General features: G+C 38.0%; 1 protein-coding gene and 1 pseudogene across 12 annotated transcripts in view; one reads left to right on the top strand and one right to left on the bottom strand.

The window, feature by feature from the left end:
- The window catches only part of ADK (adenosine kinase), a 549,097-nt gene that overhangs the window by 208,051 nt on the left and 318,225 nt on the right, over window positions 1-22,821 (top strand). The window lies entirely within an intron of this gene.
- LOC147342889 (axin interactor, dorsalization-associated protein pseudogene) lies at window positions 15,138-16,026 on the bottom strand (annotated as a pseudogene).

Genomic DNA, 22,821 nt, shown 5'->3' with positions numbered 1-22,821 from the left:
ATGGTTATATTCTATGTGATTCTAATTATATAATATCCTTGGAATTAAAAATATATGTAGTTTTGAAATATATTAAAATGGTTGTCAGAGGTTTAGGGATGAAGGTGAAAGACAGTGTAAATAGAAAGAATCTTCACAAAAAGCTGTCTTGGTGGTGATGGAACGGTTCTATATCTTGATTGTGGTAGTTGTACAAATCTGTACACCATTAAGATTTTGTAAACTGTACACATACACAAACAAGAATGCGTGTGAAACCTAGTGAAATCTTAATTGGATCTGTAGTTTAGGATTGTACCAATGTCAAGTTCCTGGATTTGAAAATGAGCTATGGTTATATAATACATCATCTTTAGGGAAAACTGGGTGAAGGTAATGTAGGAGCCTTCTATACTATTTTTTGCAATTTCTTGTGAATCTGAAATTAGTATTTGGTTACTCGGTATGTTTTATTTATTGACATTCATTTACATCTTGTAAGCTGATTCTTCATTACAGAGTAATCCCATAGTATGTAATTTAAAGTGTTTTTTAAGTTAGGGCTTAAAAGACTATGAAACTAATTGTATGAAATTTAATTTTATCAAGTGTTTCCTTGTCTGTTTTAAACCTTTTCACAGAATTTCAAGGTTGCAAATATAAATAAAATAATTTCATTTTTAAATGATCTACTTCATAGACTAAATTAGAGAACACTCATGATTTCTTAAGAATTCTAGGTTGTAAATTAAAACCTTTGGTCACTCATCTCATTGATATAAATCTATAATCTTTCCTACTTGTAACATTCTTTTTGGGTTTTTTTGACCTGTGTGTGCCCATTTCTTGAATCTCAGCTTAAATGTGACTTTCTTGTGGAAGTCTTTCTTACTCTGACACTCTTCTTTCAAAATCTTTGTTTCTACTCAGATATATGCTTCTATGCCAAGTCAAATTCATTTTACATATGTACAGAGTGATCAAATAATGGGAAAGTTAATCAACCAACAGTGTCATTTGGTATAAAATTTTGGAGTACATCCTAAATCTTAAAACATATTAATAAATTATTGAAAAGATGAGAGCACCCAACCTATTCTAGTGATACTTAACAGAGATGTATTTGTAAGTGGTAGAAGAAATATCACTCCCTGAGTGTAAGATCAATTGCTGTTCATTTTATTCACCTGAAGATAAATCACTTTTTCAGATTTTGCAGACTTTCCCTTTTTCTGAAAAAATGATATATTAAAGTGAAAGTTTCTTTACTATATCAATGCTAACTTCCTCTTCCTTTATAATACTTCTATATTGAAGGAACCCAGAGGTCAACAGTAAGTCTTGTCTGCTCTCTTTTTTATTTCAATGTTATTTCTAAACGACTTGATGAAATTCCCTTCCGTTTTGGAGGACCATTTTTCACCTGCATATGAGGAAATTTAAACTATTTGAGCTGATATTAACATATTCTATTACTATAAATTATCTATGATTAAAAAAAGTATTTGTCAATTTATATTTATTAAGTATAATTTTAGGATTCAAATCTACTGACCAGAAAATAAATAGTGTTTTTTGGTATGATGAAAAGAAAAAGGTATATGATAATGGTTAATTATCTAAGGAAATGTTTTCAGTGTTTCATCGTGTGTCAGAATTTTGCACTGCTTATATTATATGAGGAAAAACTTGGTTATTTCCCTATATTCTCATACACTTTTTGACACTTTGACAAGTACGATAGTTTTTATTTCTGCACCTAGTGACTTTTCATTCTAAAAATATTGTTTGAACCAGGTTTCAGAAGATGTATTCTGGTTCCTAGTTTGGGAACTCTGCTGCTGCTGCTGCTAAGTCGCTTCAGTCATGTCTGACTCTGTGCAACCCCATAGACGGCAGCCCACCAGGCTCCCCCATCCCTGGGATTTTCCAGGCAAGAACATTGGCGTGGGTTGCCATTTCCTTCTCCAGTGCATGAAGGTGAAAAGTAAAATTGAAGTCGCTCAGTCGTGTCCGACTCTTCGCGACCCCATGGACTACAGCCTACCAGGCTCCTCCGTCCATGGGAGTTTCCAGGCAAGAGTACTGGAGTGGGGTGCCATTGCCTTCTCCTTGGGAACTCTATTACTATTCAAAACTAAGCATTTTCATCTTTTATGAAAATGAGGGCCTATGTACCATTTGTTTTGATAAAGTGAGTAGAAATATGGATTATTCTGGGAAGTCTAGAATATATAGTTTTATTATGTATATCTAGATACAATAGATTAAAGACCAGGGGATCAAAATAGAGTCAAGAAATAAATAAACATAACACTGGAAATTCTGGAAGAAAATATATAAAACTGGCAGCCAGGGGAGGAAAACTAAGAAATTACTATTTGTGGGAGAATTTTTTTCTACTCATGTGCTTTCTTACTGTTTTAATCACTTTTATTACATGTTATGTATTATGAATTTTAAGTATTGTATATAATTTTGAAAAATTAAAATACACTGTCAGATTTTTGTAAGAGCATTTTAATTGTCCATTTGCTAATTATACCAGGATTAATGTGATATGCAGAACATTGGACACTGTCTTTCAAATGCTTTTTTAAAAAAACAGTACAACCTTCTTCCATAAGAAATATTTCTTAATAAACTATTCATTAGACATACACCATTATCCTTTATGTCAGAAATTTAAAATAAGAAAAATTTTATGACTGGCCTGAATGATGAACATTTGTCCTCATTTTCTTGTGCTCTGGCCTTTGTGATATCCAAAGGTACAGTTCCCAGGTGGCACCACTGGTAAAGAACCTGCCTGAAAATGCAGGGAACATAAGAGATGTGGGTTCTATCCCTGGGTTGAGGAGAACCCCTGGAGGAGGTCATGGCAACCTACTCCAGTATTCTTGCCTGGAGAATCACATGGAGAGAGAACCCTGGTGGGCTGTAGTCCAAACGGTTGCAAAGAGTTGGACACGACTGAAGTGACTTAGCATGCACACATATGACCTTTGTGATATCCGAAGTTACAGTTTTTTTCTTCCTTTTATAGTATACTAACACAAGTATATTTGATGCAATGTCCTAATGTTGTTTTTTTAACATTTAAATTTTAATTTTTATCATCCTTTTCCCAAGATTTCTTACACTTGCCATACTATATTGTGTACATTGAAATAATTTCCAAAATTATTACTTTTGCTTCTTGCTGTCTCTGGTTTTGTTTTGCTATTTGTGGCCTCTTCAGAGTTTTATATATGTTTGGACTGACTTGTTGGAAAATCCACCATGTGTTAGCTCTCCTAATAGTTCCCCATGTCATGCAGCTCCTTACATAACACAAGTAACTATTCTTGGGGTTTTGTATATGTATTTATTTGACTGTCATTTTATTGAAAATTGTTTGACAGTTGTTTACTTATGAAAAATGCAAGACTAGCACGCTCAGTTTTTGCTGTTATAGTTAATTGTTGCTATATGGGTATTTTCAAATTTTAAAAGACTCAGAACAGTAAAATATGTACTTAGCACAAATTTTACCACTCTTTGGTACTTTTAAAACTGTGCTTTAACTTTTTAAACCTTTGTTCTCATGCTGCTTCAAAAAAATAATTTTATTGAGGTATAGTTCGTCTGCCAGACTTTTAATCATTGAAAGGGTACAGTTCCATGGTTTTCCCTATATTCACAAATATGTGTGGCCACCACCAGTGTCAATTTTGGTACCTTTTTATTACTTCAAAAAGAAACCCCATACTCTTCAGCTATCACTCTCTGGTTCTCCTTCATGTGTTTTCCACATGAATTTTGGAGTCAGCTTGCACATTTCTACAAAAAATACAGCTTGGACTCTGATTAGGATCAATGTGGGTATTGCTGGCCATATTAACTGTGTGAAGTCTTCTGACTCTGAAAAAGTGGGATGTTTTTTCATTTGTTTAGATCTTTAAATTCTTTCAACAGTGTTTTATAGTTTTCAGAAGTTTTTCACGTTAAAAGAAAGTATTTCCAAATATATTTTATTTAAAAAAATAATTTGTTTTTGGCTGTGCTGGGTCTTCATTGCTGTGTGCAAGCTTTCTCTGGCCGCGGCAAGTGGGGGCTGCTCTCACTGCAGTGCCTGGGCTTTTCATTGTGGTAGTTCTCTTGTTGTGGAGCACAGGCTCTAGGCGCGTGGGCTTGAGTAGTTTCTGCTTGTGGGCTCGGTAGTTGTGCCCCGAGGGATCTAGAGCACAGGCTCATTATTGGGCTCATGGGCCTAGTTACTCCCAAGCATGTGGGAATTTCCCAGCAGAGAGATGAAACCCGTGTTCCCTGCATTGACCAGCAGATTCTTAATGACTGGACCACCAAGGACGTCCATATTTTTTCATTTTGGTGTTATTGTAAATTGAATTACTTTTTAAATTTCATTTTTCGGTTGTTCATTGCAAGTGTATAGAGATAGAATTCATTATTTAAATTTTGATCTTATTTCCCGTAGCTTTTCTGAACTCATTTCTAATATTTCTGAACTAAGTTCTTATATTTTTCAGTGAATTCCCTACGGTTTTCAATGTACTAAATATGTTATCTATTAGTTTGGCCAAAAAGTTCATTTGAGTGTTCCATAACATTGTACAGAAAAACCCAAACAAACTTTTTGGTCAACACAGTACAAATACTTTTCCTTCTTCCTTTCCAGTTTGGAACCCATTTGTTTATTTGTTTCTTTTGCCTACTTGCCTTGACTAGTGCCTCTTTGTTGTTGTTGTTTAGTGGCTAAGTTGTGTCTGACTCCTGTGACCCTATGAACTGCAGCACCCCAGTCTTCTCTGTCCTTTACTATCTCCCTGAGTTTGCTCTTGTCCATTGAATACAGTGATGTCATCCAACCATTTCATCCTCTGTTGCCCGCTTCTCCTCTTGCCCTCAGTTTTTCCCAGCATCAGGGTCTTTTCCAATTAGTCAGCTGTTCACATCAGGTGGCCAAAGTATTGAAGCTTCAGCTTCAATGTCAGTCTTTCCAATGAATATTCAGGATTGATTTCCTATAGGAGTGACTGGATTGATCTCCTTGCTGTCCAAGGGACCCTGAGGGGTCTTCTCCAGCACCACAGTTTGAAAGCGTCAGTTCTTCGACACTCAGCCTTCTTCATGGTCCAGCTCTCACATCCATACATGACTATTGGAAAAACCATAGCTTTGACTGTACAGACCTTTGTTGACAAAGTGATGTCTCTACTTTTTCATACACTGTCTAGGTTTGTCATAGTTATTCTTCCGAGGTGCAAGCATCTTTTAATTTTGTGGCTGCAGTCACCATCCGTACTGATTTTGGAGCTCAAGAAAATGAAATCTGACACTGTTTCCACATTTTCCCCATCTGTTTGCCATGAAGTGATAGGACCAGATGCCATGATCTTTGTTTTTTGAATGTTGAGTTTTAAGCCAGCTTTTTTACTCTTTTCTTTCTCCTTCATCAAGAGGCTTGTTAGTTCCTCTTCACTTTCTGTCATTAAAGTGGTATCATCTGCGTATCTGAGATTGTTGCTGTTTCTCCCAGCAATCTTGATTCCAGCTTGTGCTTCATCCAGCCTGGGATTTCAAATGAGGCACTCTGCATATAAGCTAAATAAGCAGGGATCTAGTATAATGTTGAAGTGATGAGAGTAAACATCCTTGTGTTGTTCCTTGTCTGAGGGCCAAGTATCCTGTCATTCACAGTGATGTTTACTGTGTATTTTTCTTAAATGTTCTTTATCATATTCAAGAAGTTCCTGTCTATTACTAGTTTGTTGAATCTGTTAAACTTGAAAGAGTGTTAGATTTGCCAGGTGTCTTTTCTGCGTTTGTTGTCATAAGCATATGAGTTTTGTTTTCTATACTGTTGATATGATATATAACATTAGTTGGTTTTGAGATGTTAAGCCAATCTTGCATTCCTGGGATTAAATCTCATTGGATATATTATATAATTCATTTTTATACATTGCTGGATTTGTTTTTGCTAATGTTTTACTGAGGATTTTTACATTATATTCATAAGACGTATTGGTCTGTAATTACCTTATTTCTGTCTGTGGTTTGGTATCGTGGTAATACTGCTCTATAAAATGAATTGGGGTTTGTCTTTTTTTTCTGTTTTTTGGAAGAATCTGTGGAGAATTTTAAAATTCTTCTTTAAATATTTGTTAGAATTCAGTGGTGAAGTCATCTGATCTTTTTCGTTTGTGGGTAGTTTTTGATTACTAATTACTTCACTAGTTGTATTGGTTTTTAAAGATTACGTGTTTATTCGTGAGTCAGTTTCAGTAGTTTGTGGTCATTCTATTCATTATATTACCCATCTTATCTGAGTTACCTAATTAATTTTTATGTCTGTTTTTTCATTACAATAGCCATTTCAGGTCTCTTCTGGATATTTGCATGATACATCACTTCCCACCATTTTACATTCAATCTGTTTGTAGCTTTTGATGTAAGGTGTGGTTCTTCTAGACAAACATAAATATTTTTATATAAAAGTATCAGAACTATTGATATGAAAATGTGAGATTTGTCTCATTATTTTATTTCCATGAATCAGTATACTAGTCCACAAATTGTTTCCTACTTTTTCTATAAAATTCAGCTTGTTTTTACTAAGGCCATCAAAGAAATATTTAATAATATTAAGTTTCATTGTATTTTGAAAGTTCTGTTATTTTTCGAGTTGTAAATTCATTTCCCTTATTTTCATGTCATGAAATGAATTAAAAAATAGTGATTTGAAGTTTCCTAAACACTGGATTTTTATTATATTGAATAGTTATATCTTATAATGTGATCTTCTGGCATGGAGAAATACTATAATGTTAAATATATTTTTAGTTGAATTTATGTATCATTTAGATTTTTCTCTGATAGTTTAAATTTTTATATTGACAGTTTGTTGCATATTGATAAATGCTTTTAAGTCATAATAGTGTGTAATTTAACATGGATTGGCCTAATCCAATGTAATTGTTTAATTAGCTTGTAGTTACTGGAAGCTAGTCTAAATTTTCACTGATTTCCAGTCTCTAATCAGTTGCTTCTGAGATACATTTCTTACATTTTTTTTCCTTTAAAAAAAGTTCTTAAAAACTGAGAACACTAAAATCACTTAAATACAAATTATAAAAGTGTTTCATAATGTTTTAAAGAAGCAATCTTGTTTTTGAAATGTCTAATTTTGTGTATAGAGTTCCTTAGGGATTAAAAAAATAGTTTTTCTGGATTACATACATAAAAATTTTTATGTATGGAGAAGAAGTAAGATTTTATAAACACTGTTAATCATTCTACATTGAAAAAGTTTTCCTTTTTCAAAAAATCCTCACTTTAAAATAGTGGTCAAAATATGTATTTAACAAATTAGTGTAAGACTTGTAATGCAGGCAAGTAAACCTGTGGCTTTTTTAGTTTTTCTACTGATTACCACTGTTAAGCAGAAGTTTCATATGGGAATAGGAAAAAATGAACTCATCATTCTCTTGAGCATCTGGAGTAAGTTTACTGCCAGAGGCAAGCTGGTAATTTCTATATTCTTATCCGTTCAGCAAATCCTATGCTGCCCTGAAATGAATCACATGCACAGCTTCATTGACTCTCACAGAAATATTCTAGTGCCTATGTGAGTTTTTTTAGCTGGATAAATTGCATCTCTGGGCCTCAATACAATTCCTTTATAAATAGTAAAGATACCCCTATAACACAGTTCCTTTATCCTTAGTATGCTTTGATAATTATCCATGGAGTCCTAAAGTAGGTATGAAAAGAATTATTGTTTTTAAATGAATGTCATATCGTATCAAAAACATGATGAACTTTAACTCTTTTATGGCTATTTAGAGCTGAAGACATTATTTGTATAGTCTTATGGAAAACGTTATAAATATCTGGGATGATAGAAACAGTCAAAGGCCTGATGGGAACTCACAAAGTAGAAAATCTACTCCATGCTCTGCCAGCAAGTAGCTGAGTGATCTTGGGCAAGTGATTCAACTATTTAATAATTTAATAATACTTCATAATTAATTAGATATGATTATTGTGGGGAAATTAACAAGATGGTGCCAGTCAGGCTCTGTTGCCCCACGCTCTCACGCCCTCTCGCCCCATATTCTGTAAACACTGACTTTGCACAGCTGTGTAACAGCTGAGGTCATTTATAACACTGCACATGTGTATCACGAGGTACTCGCTTGGTCATGGGGGCTTTGTGCCATATGCCTACATGAGCTTCACCATGAAAGCCCTGGCTGCTGCTGCATCATGGCTACATTGGAGCTACATCGTAGATATGTTATATGGGACTATGTTTTTGCTATGTTATAATTATGTTATGGTTATGTTATAGCTGCTGCATCAGCCAGGAGAGAGGCTGTGTTATGGCTGCTGTGCCAGCCAGGTGAGAATAAACGTGTCTGTAGTTCCTGGGCTTCCCTGGTAGCTCAGCTGGTACAGAATCTGCCTGCAGTGCAGGAGACACTGGTATGATTCCCGGGTTGGGAAGATCCCCTGGAGAAGGGATAGGGTACCCACTCCAGTATTCTTGGGCTTCAGTGGTGGCTCAGATGGTGTGGAATCCTCCTGCAATGTAATAGAGCTGGGTTCAATCCCTGGGTTGGTTAGATCCCCTGGAGGAGGATATGGCAACCCACTCCAGTATTTATGCCTGAATAATGCCCATGGACAGAGGAGCCTGGCGGGCTATAGTCCATGTGATCTCAAAGAGCCGGACACTACTGAGCAACTAAGCACAGCAGCAGTTCCTGCGTCTCCTCGAGTCTTCTTCCAGCCTCTTAGCTCCTGCCTCACCTACCCTGGGTTCAGTGAACAGTGTGCTCAGTGTGAACAGCAAGACAACTGGTGCTGTGAACAGGATCAGCTAGATAATTATAAAATAGATAATTATTTTAGACTTGATTTCTGTGGTCCATATAGCTCCTGAATTTCATGGCATTGCTCCATTTTATTTTATATTGTTTTTTAATCTAAGTAAAAGCAACTATTATATTGACGGGAAAGATCTATTTGTAGGTGAGTTACTAGGTATGTTATTGCTTCTCGTTTTTCATCCACTGCTTCCATTTTTTGTGATTATGTTTACGATATGCATTTGTAATGCATTTTTTTAAGTCCAAGCAGAACACTGCAGTAAGTAACTAAAACTTCACTCAACTTGCAGTTGCCCAGCATCTAGAGAGAGTTATTATACAACTTACTGAGAAATGCTGGGCTGTATGAATCAGAAGCTGGAATCAAGATTTCCAGGAGAAATATCAGTAACCTCAGATATGCAGATGACACCACCCTTATGACAGAAAACAAAGAGGAGTTAAAGAGCCTCTTGATGAAGGTGAAAGAGGAGAGTGAAAACCCTGGCTTAAAAACTCAACATTCAAAAAACCTAAGATCATGGCATCTGCTCCCATCGCTTCATGGCAAATAGATAGGGAAACAATGGAAACAGTGACAAACTTTATTTTCTTGGGCTCCAAAATCCCTGCATACGGTGACGGCAGCCATGAAATCAAAAGATGCTTGTTCCTTGGAAGAAAAGCAATGACAAACCTAGACAGCATATTATAAAGCAGAAACATTACTTTGCTGACAAAGGTCCGTCTAGTCAAAGCTATGGTTTTTCCAGTAGTCGTGTATGGATGTGACAGTTGGACAATGAAGAAGGCTGAGAGCCGAATTGATGCTTTTGAACTGTGGTGTTGGAGAAGACTCTTGAGAGTCCCTTGGACTGCAAGGAGATCAAACCAGTCAATTCTAAAGGAAATCCAGCCCTGAATATTCATTGGAAGGACTGATGATGAAGCTGAAGCTCCAAAACTTTGGCCACCTGATGCAAGGTTCCAACTCATTAGAAAAGACCCAGATGCTGGGAAAGACTGAAGGCAGAAAGAGAAGGGGATGACAGAGGATGAGATGGTTGGATGGCATCACTGACTCAATGGACATGAGTTGGAGCAAGCTCTGGGAGATGGTGATGGGCAGGGTAGCCTGGTGTGCTGCAGTTAATGGGGTTGCAAAGAGTCGGACATTACTGAGTGACTGAACAACATTGCTAGCCTGGGGAAAATTCAGAATTCATAGTAGTTTCTTTCTCTTTTTGTCCACGGCCATATGTGGGATTTTTGTTCCCTGACCAGAGATTGAAGCGTGGAGTCTAATCACTGGACTACCAGGCATGAGTATAGCTTTCCCACCATCATAATGTCCAAAAATTGTAGACCAAGCCATCCTAAGTCAAGGACTGTCTGTAATACTATAGTAATGAATAATCTTTCACTTTGGAACAGCTGCCGCATGTAGATCGGTTTCTAAATTTTGGAATTACTGTCCTCTGATGCACTTCGCTGGCACTAGTAGCATCCTGTCCTTACTGCACTGTCCCCTGAGGACTGGTGCTCAAAAAGGCAGCACTAAGATATTTCTTTTGCTGCCATTTTTGCCTCGATCTGGAGGTCTCATGTCCTTCTGTCGTAGTGTGTGTGTGTGAGTATGCATGCATGCACATGCTTGGATATAGAAAAAGGGAGAAAGAGATGAACAGGCAAACACTGGCTGACTACTTTGTTACCATGTACCTACAGTTAAATAGGAGACCCTTGATAGTTTTTGAGTTAATGGCTCTTTATAGAAGTAGTGCAGGGTCTCATGGTTAGTAAGTAGCAGACTTGTATTTTGAACTGAGGCATTTTTTATAGGTAGATAATATAACCAGAAAATATTGTGCTAGTGGCTAGAATTTGATGAAAGGAGACAAATACATATTTTATATCACATTTGCATTCTTTTACCTTTGACTCTCCCTCTGATAGCTCAGTTGGTAAAGAATCCGCCTGCAGTTCAGGAGACCCCAGTTTGATTCCTGGGTCGGGAAGATCCGCTGGAGAAGGGATAGGCCACCCACTCCAGTATTCTTGGGCTTCCCTTGTGGCTCAGCTGGTAAAGAATCTGCCTGCAGTATGGGAGACCTAGGTTCGATCCCTGGGTTGGGAAGATCCCTTGGAGAAGGGAAAGGCTGCCCACTCCAGTATTCTGGCCTGGAGAATTCCACCAATTGTGTAGTCCATGGGGTCACAAAGAGTCGGACACGATGGAATGACTTTTACTTTCACTTTTCACCTTTGACTCATGAGCAGTCTGAATGTTTTCCTTCTCATCCCCATACGTTACACTAAAAAATGTGATAGGCTGTGGCTGGAATATCTCAGGATGAAATTCTTTTTATAACAATATAGGTTTTGTGTAATTAGAACACATTGAAAAGTAAAAGCACAATGACCTTGAATAAAAGTTGTGGAAATTTCCTGGCAGGCCAGTGGTTAGGACTCCATGCTTCCAATGAAGGGGACATGGTTTTGATCCCTGCTTGAACAACTGAGATCCTGCATGCCATGAAGCTGGCCAAAAAAAAAAATTAGAGAGTATCTTTATACTTGTTGTAGAATTACCCTGGGATTTCTTTGGAAGGAATGATGCTAAAGCTGAAACTCCAGTACTTTGGCCACTTCATGTGAAGAGTTGACTCATTGGAAAAGACTCTGATGCTGGGAGGGATTGGGGGCAGGAGGAGAAGGGGACAACAGAGGATGAGATGGCTGGATGGCATCACTGACTCGATGGATGTGAGTCTGAGTGAACTCCAGGAGTTGGTGATGGACAGGGAGGCCTGGCGTGCTGCAATTCATGGGGTCGCAGAGAGTCGGACATGACTGAGCGACTGAACTGAACTGAACTGAATATCCACAAATATTGATTTTAAGTGACACTCCTTATGTGATATTTTGGGTATTTTTAATCCTGTGTTTTGAGGAATCATTTGTAATGTAAGTTATAGAACATTTTAGAAAAATCCCTAGATTTAGCATTAGCATCAGATCAGATCTGATCCCAAAGAAAGGCAATACCAAAGAATGCTCAAACTACTGCACAATTGCACTCATCTCACATGCTTTGTTGATAAAGTGGTATCTTTGTTTTTTAATATGCTATCTGGGCTTGTCACGGGAGCTTCTCTGGTGGGTCAGTGGTAAAGAATCCATCATCTTTCAGGATTTGAAATAGCTCAACTGGAATTCCATCACCTCCACTAGCTTTGTTTGTAATGATGCTCTAAGGCCCACTTGACTTCACATTCCAGGATGTCTGGCTCTAGGTGAGTGTGAATGATCACACCATCGTGATTATCTGTGTCATGAAGATCTTTTTTGTACAGTTCTGTGTATTCTTGCCACCTCTTCTTAATATCTTCTGCTTCTGTTAGGTCCATACCATTTCTGTCCTCTATCGAGCCCATCTTTGCATGAAATGTTCCCTTGGTATCTCTCATTTTCTTGAAGAGATCTCCAGTCTTTCCCATTCTATTGTTTTCCTCTATTTCTTTGCATTGATTGCTGAGGAAGGCTTTCTCATCTCTCCTTACTAGTCTTTGAAACTCTGCATTCAGATGCTTATATTTTTCCTTTTCTCCTTTGCTTTTCGCTTCTCTTCTTCTCACAGCTATTTGTAAGGCCTCCTCAGACAGCCATTTTGCTTTTTTGCATTTTTTTTCTTGGGGATCGTCTTGATTCCTGTCTTGTATACAGTGTCACGAACCTCCGTCCATAGTTCATCAGGCACTCTATCAGATCTAGTCCCTTAAATCTGTTTCTCACTTCCACTGTATATTCATAAGGGATTTGATTTAGGTCATACCTGAAAGGTCTAGTGGTTTTCCCCACTTTCTTCAATTTAAGTCTGAATTTGGCAATAAGGAGTTCATGATCTGAGCCACAGTCACTCCCGGTCTTCCTTTTGCTGACTGTATAGAGCTTTTCCATCTTTGGCTGCAAAGAATATAATCAACCTGATTTCCGTGTTGACCGTCTGGTGATGTCCATGTGTAGAGTCTTCTCTTGTGTTGTTGGAAGTGGGTGTGTCCTGTGACCAGTGGATTCTCTTGGCAGAACTCTATTAGCCTTTGCCCTGCTTCATTCTGTACTCCAAGACCAAATTTGCCTGTTACTCTAGATGTTTATTGACTTCCTAGTTTTATATTCCTGTCCCCTATAATGAAAAGGACATCTTTTTTGGGTGTTAGTTCTAGAAGGTCTTGTAGGTCTTCATAGAACTGTTCAACTTCAGCTTCTTCAGCCTTACTGGTCGGGGTATAGAGTTGGTTTACCGTGATATTGCATGGTTTGCCTTGGAAACGAACAAAGATCATTCTGTTGTTTTTGAGATTGCATCCAAGTACTGCATTTCAGACTCTTTTGTTGACTATGATGGCTACTCCATTTCTTCTAAGGGATTCCTGCCCACAGTAGTAGATATAATGGTCATCTGAGTTAAATTCACCTGTTCTGGTCCATTTTAGTTCACTGATTCCTAGAATGTCGACATTCCCTCTTGCCATCTCCGTTTGACCACTTCCAATTTGCCTTGATTCATGGACCTGACATTCCAGGTTCCTATGTGATATTGCTCTTTACAGCATTGGACCTTGCTTCTATCACCAGTCATATCCACAGCTGGGTATTGTTTTGCTTTGGCTCCATCCCTTCATTCTTTCTGGAGTTATTTCTCCATTTATCTCCAGTAGCATGTTGGGCTCCTACCGACCTTGGGAGTTCCTCTTTCAGTATCCTATCATTTTTCCTTTTCGTACTCTTCATGGGGTTCTCAAAACAAGAATACTGAAGTGGTTTGCCATTCCCTTCTCCAGGGGACCACATTCTGTCAGATCTCTCCACCATGACCCATCCGTCTTGGGTGGCCCCACAGGGCATGGGTTAGTTTCATTGAGTTAGACAAGGCTGTGGTCCGTGTGATTAGATTGACTAGTTTTCTGTGATTATGGTTTCAGTGTGTCTGCCCTCTGATGCCCTCTCGCAACACCTACCGTCTTACTTGGATTTCTCTTACCTTGGACGTGGGGTATCTCTTCAAGGCTGCTCCAGCAAAATGCAGCCACTGCTCCTTACCGTGAGGAGATACCTGTTGTCCAAGGTAAGGCTTGTTACACTCATTTAAAAATAGGCCACGTACTGGCACTGCATTTTGTGCATTCTAGCATTGGTCATTTAAAACAATGAATATTAAACATGTGGGCTCCACGTCTGACCCACAGAACATCCACCCCAAATCTTCTTGTTCTGTGTAAAATATCCACTGTGTATGTACTATGAAAGTTTTATCTGGGCTCCATTATTAAGTCAAAAGAATGTAAATAGTCATATTATAATAATCTAATGACTTGTATATTACCATATGGATGAATGTCAGTATATCTAAATAGGAAATAAATTGCAATACTATCCACCTATATTAAAAAAAATAGAATATCTCCAGATTTGCATACTCATCACTGTAGAAGAGGTATGCAGGTTTTAAGGTTTCATAATCAGTTGTCAGAAAAATAGCAGTTATTCCTGCAATATCTCATTAGCATCTGACTCAAATTATTTTTAGATTACATGATTTAGAAGACATTATAACTCCACTAAGAATTTGTAATTATTCTGAGATGCTTTCATCATTAACTCTAGAATCACTATCAGAAAGAGTAACAATATGATATAGGAAAAAAGCTAATCAACATGAGTAAAAATATGGTCACTTTCAGAAGAACAATCTGGTCATCTGGAAAAATCCCAGCTACAACCTGCAAATACTCCCATGTGGGAGACTGGCCAAGGCACATGATTTCTAGGCAGGAAAGCCATGAGATCGGGGTGAATTGAGGCTGTCTCTAAGGAGCAGGCTATAAACTTCCAAACTGACCTTGGGCAGCATAATTGGTCCCATTTCCTCTAACGCAGTCTCATGCTCTCCTCCCCACATCAACCCCAAGTTTGCTAAAGAGCATATTGGAGCAGAAATGGACATTCTAGCACATTCTTACTGCTATATTACGTTCGAAGACAAGAACATCCCACCCACAACAGTGTTGTTCCAGGAAGCAGGGTGGGAGTAGTCGTAGATTAGAAAAGAGACTATTAATTGCGCAATTAATAAGAAAGTGAAAATGTTTCAAGATCTACAATAAAGCTGTATCCAAAGGAGTCTGTTTCGTCAGTGATGCTGGACTTTGAATTCTGTGCTAAAGCTTGTAATGAACTCACTCTGGTCTGTCAACCTGTGTCCGGCTTGCTTCCTGCCTATTGAGGGGTTCGTATGCTACACAGAGCTATGATGGATTCTATGGAGTGGTGAGATTCACAGAAGTTCCAGGGTGCTCATGTCAGGATCATTCCTTGTGGAAAGTTTGATGCAGATGAAGATAAAATGGTTTCTTGGACAATAATTGCAATTTCTTTCTTTTAAAGTCAGTGGGTTTCTTGTATAGTTCTGTTACAGTTGGCCCAGGTTTAATTTCAGCCATCTCCATGAAAGCAAAACACTCGGTGCTGGTAAACCTTTCTTTAGGCTTGTAGTGTTTGAATTAAAAGAAAATAGCTGCACCTTTGGTTAATTTTTCAACATGCTTCTGGAGCTCAATGTCTACATTAAAATGAGCATATGTATCTCCTGTTCTTGAAGCCACAGGAGTATCTTGCACAGGAGTTAAATTTGTGCCATTCAGGTCTTTTACCCTAACTGTGATATAGGGATCAGTGCATTGCCTGGCATCTTTTAGGCCAGTTTTCTCAATTCTGGTAGTAATGTCGTTCCTGGTTCTGATGGCAGCCTTGGTAATTAAGTACTGGGAGCTCTGGCAGGAAAGAAATCAGGAGACCCTGCTCCAGCACCACCCTCTTCTTCATCTTCAAATTCCGAATTCTCTTCTGCACCAGGTGCTAAAGTTCTTCTTAAAGGGACAGGCTGAACATCAAATGGGAGTTCTTTATTATATGTAAGAATATTCTTTAGGATTGGTTCTAGCTTCTTCAGATCTTCTGCCTCTCCTAAAATTGGTGCCCCAGCACTGCAGCAGACTTCGAGTCACCTCTGACATGTCTGACATGTCTGGTCCCCACCCCGTCCCCTCCCACCCCTACCCCAGGAAAGGCCGGGCTCTAGGGCGTCATTAACAAGGCCTGGCCCCGACATTAACAAGGCCAGGAGGAAGCGATACGGCCACTGCTGCCACCTGCCAAGGAGCCGCCGAAGCCCATTTGCCTTACCAAGTGTCTTTTAATTTCATGGCTGCAGTCACCACCTGTAGTGATTTTGGAGCTCAAGAAAAGAAAAACTGTCACTACTTGCACTTTTTCTTCTTCTGTTTGCCATGAAATGATGGGACCGGATGCCATGGTCTTAGTTTGTTTAATATTGAGTTTCAAGCCAGCTTTTTAACTCTCCTCTATTACCCTCATCAAGAGGCTCTTTATTAAGAGTTTCTCTTCACTTTCTGCCTTTAGAGTAGTATCATCTGCATATCTGAGGTTATTGATATTTCACCCAGCAATCTTGATTCCAGTGATGAGTAGAAATTTGTATAAAACCATACTCTTTGTAAATAGGCAGAATAACTCAGTTTTCCAAACTAAGTTGCACCCTGAAATATCTTTTCTTTCCTTTTTTTAATTGAGTTATTAATTTACAATGTTGTGTTAGTTTCAGGTGTACATCAAAGTGATTATATATATAAAACTTATTTATTATATATATTTATTCTTTTTTAGATTCTTTTCCATTATGGTTTATCACAGCATCCTGGATATTGTTCTCTGTGTTGTACAATAGATCCTTGTTGTTTGCTTGTTTTCTATGTAGTTGTGTATAGAAGTTAATTCCAAACTCTTGATTTATCCTGTTGGTGACCATAAGCTTATTTTCTATGTCTGTGTATCTATTTCTGTTTTGTAAGTAAGTTCACTTGTATCGTCTTTTAAAATTCCACAAATAAGTGACATCATGTAATATTTGCTTTCCTCTATCTGACTTACTTCCTGGACATTTAGGTTACTTCCACATCTTGTTAGTGGCTCACTCATGTCCAACTCTTTGCAACCCCGTGGATTGTAACTCGCCAGGCTCCTCTGTCCATGAAATTGTTTAGGCAAGAAAACTGGAGTGAGTAGCCATTCCCTTCTGCAGGGAATCGTCCAACCCAGGGATCGAATGCGGGTCTCCTGCATTGCGGGCGAGTTCTTGAATGACTGAGCCACTCTTAGTTACTCTAAATAGCGCTGCTGTGAACATCACGGTGTTTAAGTAAGAGTTTTCCTAGATATATTCCCAGGAGTAGGATTGCAGGATTATATGGCAACTCTATTCTTAGTTTTTTAAGGAACCTTTGTAATGTTCCCCATTATGTGTAAGTGGCTGCACCAATTTATATTCTCAGCAACAGTGTAGGTGGTGAAACTTCTTTTCAGTTCTTTAATTTGCTTTTAGCGTTCTCTTTTTCTCTAGATTTTATGTTAATAATTTTTTCATATCCTCACATCTACCCAGTCTCTTATCCCTCTACCAGGAGATACCTTCCCAGCTTCTCAACTGAGCAACTGTTTTGGCTTTCAAGAAGTGTTTTCAGTGTCTTGTTGTGTAGTCATGCTTAACTGCATCCATATCTTTATTTCATTGTTTCTATCTAATATTTGAGAATTAGTTATTCCACTTTCATTTTATATCTAACATCCTTCATTTGTGCTTTTCTTCTCACCCTTGAGTCTACCTTCAAATCTTATCCCCTCCCTGGTCTTCACTATCTTTGTTATAAATGTGCTTAATTTCTCTCCCATCCCAATAAGAAAATCTCTCTCCAAAATCCTTATCTATCTAGTTTCCTTTTCAGTTGAAATATTTGAAAATGTAGTCTATACTTCTTTATCTCTTCATTATTCTTACCACTTCTCTGAAACTCAGGTAGTAGGAGCCACTGATTATGATTTGGTCATCCAATCCACTGAACACTTTATAGTTCTCATCTCATTTGACTCATTTATCAGTGTTGACTCTACCACCAGTTTGAAGCTTTTTTCCTCTCTGGCTTCGCTTCTGTGATACCTGTTCCTCAGGTTTTCTTCCTTTCTGGTTCCTCTCCCTCCTTTTCCATAGCTGGATCTTCTTCTTTTAATTCTTGCAGTGTTTCTTTCCTTCTCCTTTAAATCTTTACCCACTGTTTTCTCTTGGGTTCTTACAGCCCCTTAACAGATGACTTCCAGTTCGTTTTCTGACATATTCTGACACTCAGCTGGAGTGTCACAGGCACTGTTTGTGATTTCCTCTCCTTTATCTGCTTGACAGTCTTGAAAAGTCTCCCCTGGGTTTCACTGTTCCCCTCTATTATTCTCTGATACTCCTTCCTTCCTTACTCTAGTTTGTTCTTTTCTCAATTATAGGATGATTTCCCTCTGTTCTCGCTACAGCTATTTGTCTCTCCACCAATTTGTGTTCTACAGAGCTGCTGAAAACCCTACTAAAAGACAAATTTTGTGATGTTGCTTCTTTAGAATGCCTCAGTGGGTAACGTTAACAGGATAAAGAGTCTTTCCTTTTTTTGTGTGTTCTTTTTTCACTGAAGTAAAATCCACATAACATAAAATGAATCATTTAAAGTGTGCAATTCAGTAGAATTTACTTAATTCACGACACTGTGCAAGCATACTCTGTGTCTAGTTCTAGGATGTGTTTCATCACTCCAAATGGAACCCCTAGAATGAAAGCAGTTGTTCCTCACTCCCTCCTGTCAGCCCCTGACACCCACAGATAGGTTATCTGTTACAATGGATTTGCCGTTTCTGAATGTTTCATGTAAATGAAATCATTGCTTTATATGACCTTTTTTATTTGGCTTCTTTTACTTATAGGTAATAATATTTTTGTGATTCATGTAGATTGTCGTATGTATTAGCACTTGATTCCTTTCTGTAACTGAATAATAATTCCATTATATGGCTGTGTCCTGTTATCTATTCATGAGTTCATGAATATTTGGGTTGTCCACAGAGTTTGAATCCCTCTTTTTTATTCATTTGAGTATATACCTGCAGGGATTTAATTGATGGTTCGTATGGTAAATCTGCGCTTCTGGAGGAACTACCAAACTCTTTCCACAGTGGCAACAACAATATACATTCTCACCAGAAATATATTAAGGGTTCCAGTTTGTACAGATCCTTGCCAGAATTTATCCCCTCACCCTTTTTTTTTTCCTTCTTTTCTTTAAAATTATAACCAATCTTGTACATACAGTGGTATTTCATCACTGTTATTTCCCTAATGACTAATGGTATTGAACATCTTTTTATGCACTTGTTACACATTTATATATTTTCTTTGGGGTAATTATTAGGCTGATTGTCTTTTGTTTTTGAATCAGAAATACCTTTTAAATGATCAGATCCAAGATATTTCTGGATTTAATGATCATCAAAGAAGAGTTTACATTTTGACCTTAGAAGTTCTTTATTATTATGGTCTCATTTTAAATGGGACTTCCCTGGTGGCTGAAATGATAAAGAATCTGCCAGCAATGCAGGGGACCCCAGTTTTATCCCTGGGTGGGAAAGATCCCCTGGAGAAGAGAATGGCCCACCCAATCCAATATTCTTACCTGGAGAATTCCATTGAGGGAGGAGCCTGGCAGGCTATAGTTTATGCCTCACAAAGAATCAAAAACGACTGAGCAACTTATCACGTTATCATTTTAAATAGTTGCTTGAATATTACCAGCATTTCTGGACTCTCTGTCCTTAAAATGCAGCAAGTTGTTTTTTAATCTTAATACTAAAATATCCAGTTCAGTCACTCAGTCGTGTCAGACTCTTTGCGACCCCATGAATTGCAGCACACCAGGCCTCCCCGTCCATCACCAACTCCCGGAGTTCACTCAAACTCACGTCCATCGAGTCAGTGATGCCATCCAGCCATCTCATCCTCTGTCGTCCCCTTCTCCTCCTGCCCCCAATCCCTCCCAGCATCAGAGTCTTTTCCAATGAGTCAGCTCTTTGCATGAGGTGGCCAAAGTACTAGAGTTTCCGCTTCAGTATCATTCCTTCCAAAGAACACCCAGGACTGATCTCCTTCCGAATGGACTGGTTGGATCTCCTTGCAGTCCAAGGGACTCTCAAGAGTCTTCTCCAACACCACAGCATCGATTGATTCAAAAGCATCAATTTTTCAGCAGTCAGCTTTCTTCACAGTCCAACTCTCACATCCATACATGACCACTAGAAAAACCATAGCCTTGACTAGACGAACCTTTGTTGGCAAAGTAATGTCTCTGCTTTTCAGTATGCTATCTAGGTTGGTCATAGCTTTCCTTCTAAGGAGTAAGCATTTTTTAGTTTCCTGGCTGCAATCACCGTCTGCAGTGATTTTGAAGCCCCCAAAAATAAAGTCTGCCACTGTTTCCACTGTTTCCCCATATATTTGCCATGAAGTGATGGGACCAGATGCCATTAGTTTTCTGAATGTTGAGCTTTAAGCCAACTTTTTCACTCTCCTCTTTCACTTTCATCAAAAGGCTTTTTAGTTCCTCTTCACTTTCTGCCATAAGGGTGGTGTCATCTGCATATCTGAGGTGACTGATATTTCTCCCAGCAATCTTGATTCCAGCTTGTGCTTTGACTTTTTAAAAATTTCAATATAGAATATTTCCACCTAGCACTTCTTCATACCTTAATGAGCAGTTACGAAAAGGCAGTTACGAAATATAAGAATACCTTATATTCTCTGTTGTTGACTACTTTCTCTTTTTAAAAAATATTGTTTGCTTTCTTGTGAGTACGTAATAAACATATACCAGGTTAATGTTCCAGTTGACAATCAGGTATAAATGTAAATATAAGGTATAAGTGTGTTTTTTGCAGTCATGCTTATGTGAATATAAGAATCTTTGATTAATATTTTTGAAGACCATATGGAGTAATTTTGAGGTAATTTGAAAATAAGCTTGTATTTATTATCATGGAGATATGCTAAACTGTTGAGGGTACCTTTACTGATTGTCTAGTATTTTAAATCATAGTGTTTGCTTTTCAAGCAACAGATCATGATGAAAAGTGAATCCACAATGGAAGTTATATATTAGCAATTGTTACTTTTCAGTTTGGCAAGGAAAAATTATAATCTGAAGTTTTATCTACCACCACCACTCCAAAGATAGGCAGTTTCCCTTAACTTTCTGAATGTTTGAGATTAGATTTCTAACATCCCCATTTTTAAAGATCGTATATTTATTTTAACTTATATTCTGAGAGAACTGGAAGGTTTAGCCATAAAGCTAAATGTATGAAAGAGATTGGGTTTTACAAGAGAGAACGTATATCCGTTAATGTTTTTTATGTTACCCCCAAATTTTTCAAAGATGAAACAAACCTGAAATCTACTTTCCAAGGGCTTCATAGGTGGTGCTAGTGGTAAAAAATCCACCTGCCAATGCAGGAGACCTTAGGGATGCAGATTCGGGGAGGAAGATCCCTTGAAGAAGGTAATGGCACCCTACTCCAGTATTCTTGCCTGGAGAATCCCATGGACAGAGGAGCCTGATGAGCTATGGTCCATAGCGTCACAAAGAGAGAGACACGACTGATGTGACTTTGCACTCGCATGCACTTTCTAAATGAAAGGTTTTTACACACAACATTTTTCTGCTTTATCTAAAGGGCTTACTCTACAAGCTTAATTTGAGTGTCTGTTCTCTGTCAGTGCATGTAATTTCTGGAGACTAATTACATCTTTTTGTTTGTTTTGTGTTTTTTGGTTTGTGGTTTTTGTTTAATTACATCTTTTAATAAGGTGTGTTTCTTAGCTCTCAGGGAATTATCAGCATGTACCAATTATTTCTTAGAAATGGGCAATAAATTATTTGGAAAAAAATATTCCATTTTTTTTCCACTTTGCCTAGAAACCGCTTCTCTGAATAATAGACTTTTTTTGATGTCTGTTAATTGGTAATTTTTGGTATCATTTGACTCCTGGGATTCTAGTTGTTAAAAGTTAACTTAATGAAGAATTATAATTCTTTAAGTAGTAGTTGCCTATATTTTGTACTGTATTTTTTGTTATTAAGTGTCCCATGATCATTTGTTAACTAAGTCCTTAACTTATGTGATAAATGGGGCATTTTTGATCAGTCAGTCAGTTCATTTGCTCAGTTGTGTCCAATTCTTTGCAAATCCATGGACTGCAGCACGCCAGGCTACCTTGCTCATCACCATCTCCTGGTGCTTGCTCAAACTCATGTCCATCAGGTCAGTGATGCCATCCATCCATCTCATCCACTGTTGTCCCCTTCTCCTCCTGCCTTCAATCTTTCCTAGCATCAGGGTCTTTTCCAATGAGTTAGCTCTTCACATCAGGTGACCAAACTATTGGAGCTTCAGTTGTTCCATGTCCGGTCTAACTGGTGCTTCTTGACCTGTATATAGATTTATCATGAGACATGTAAGGTGGTCTGGTATTCCCATCTCTTGAAGAATTTTACAGAGTTTCTTGTTGTCCACACAGTCAAAGGTTTTGGCATAGTCCATAAAGCAGAAGTAGATGTTTTTCTCAAACTCTCTTGCTTTTTCTATGATCCATTGGATGTTGGCAATTTGATCTCTGGTTCCTGTGCCTTTTCTAAATCCAGCTTGAGCATCGGAAGTTCTTGATTCACACACATACTGTTGAAACCTTGCTTGGAGAATTTTGAGCATTACTTTGCTGGCGTGTGAGATGACTGCAATTGTATGGTAGTTTGGACATTGTCTGTCATTGCCTTTCTTTGGGATTGGAATGAAAACTGACCTTTTCTAGTTCTGTGGCCACTGCTGAGTTTTCCAAATTTGCTGGCATATTGAGTGCAGCACTTTCACAGCATCATCGTTTTGAATTCCAGCTCAACTGGAATTCCATCACCTCCACTAGCTTTGTTTGTAGTGATGCTTCCTAAGGCCCACTTGACTTTGCAGT

The sequence above is a fragment of the Bos grunniens genome, chromosome 28 (assembly GCF_055505025.1).
Source record: "Bos grunniens cultivar Pamir isolate PY7600 chromosome 28, Bosgru_T2T1.0, whole genome shotgun sequence".
Classification (NCBI taxonomy): Eukaryota; Metazoa; Chordata; class Mammalia; order Artiodactyla; family Bovidae; genus Bos; species Bos grunniens.
Note: the sequence above shows the minus strand (reverse complement) of the source record. Positions and strands in the feature narration are given on the sequence as shown.